The sequence below is a fragment of the Morus notabilis genome, unplaced genomic scaffold (assembly GCF_000414095.1).
Source record: "Morus notabilis unplaced genomic scaffold, ASM41409v2 C11060998, whole genome shotgun sequence".
Classification (NCBI taxonomy): domain Eukaryota; kingdom Viridiplantae; phylum Streptophyta; class Magnoliopsida; order Rosales; family Moraceae; genus Morus; species Morus notabilis.
In genome coordinates this window covers 1-299 of record NW_010378265.1, presented here as the reverse complement: position 1 = coordinate 299, position 299 = coordinate 1, and the positions used below count along the sequence as shown (strand labels likewise).

Sequence of the window (299 nt, the reverse complement as noted above, 5' to 3'; positions counted from 1 at the left end):
TCTCCACAAACTGGCGCTCTCAGATCGTGAGTCCTTCATAGAAATAACTGACGGGCGCCAATTCTCGTAACCATGGTGAGGACACTGATTTAACAGATCCTTGAACTAATCCCAAACTTGATAAAGAGTTTCATTGCCCTTCTGGGTAAAGGTCGAGATCTGTCGCTTCAGACCTTGGTCTTATGGTGTGGGAAATATTTGTTGAAAAATGATGTTGTCATTTCTTCCCAAGTTCCAATAGACCTAGGTTGCCGAGAATACAACCAGCTTTTAGCCTTGTCCTTCAAAGAAAATGAAAA

General features: G+C 42.1%; 1 non-coding gene across 1 annotated transcript; it reads left to right on the top strand.

Annotated features, from left to right (window-relative positions):
• The first annotated feature begins 67 nt into the window (after positions 1 to 67).
• LOC112094755 lies at positions 68 to 174 on the top strand. Its single transcript, XR_002903670.1, has one exon. It is a non-coding gene; the product is annotated as a small nucleolar RNA R71 (small nucleolar RNA).
• Positions 175 to 299: the final 125 nt, after the last annotated feature.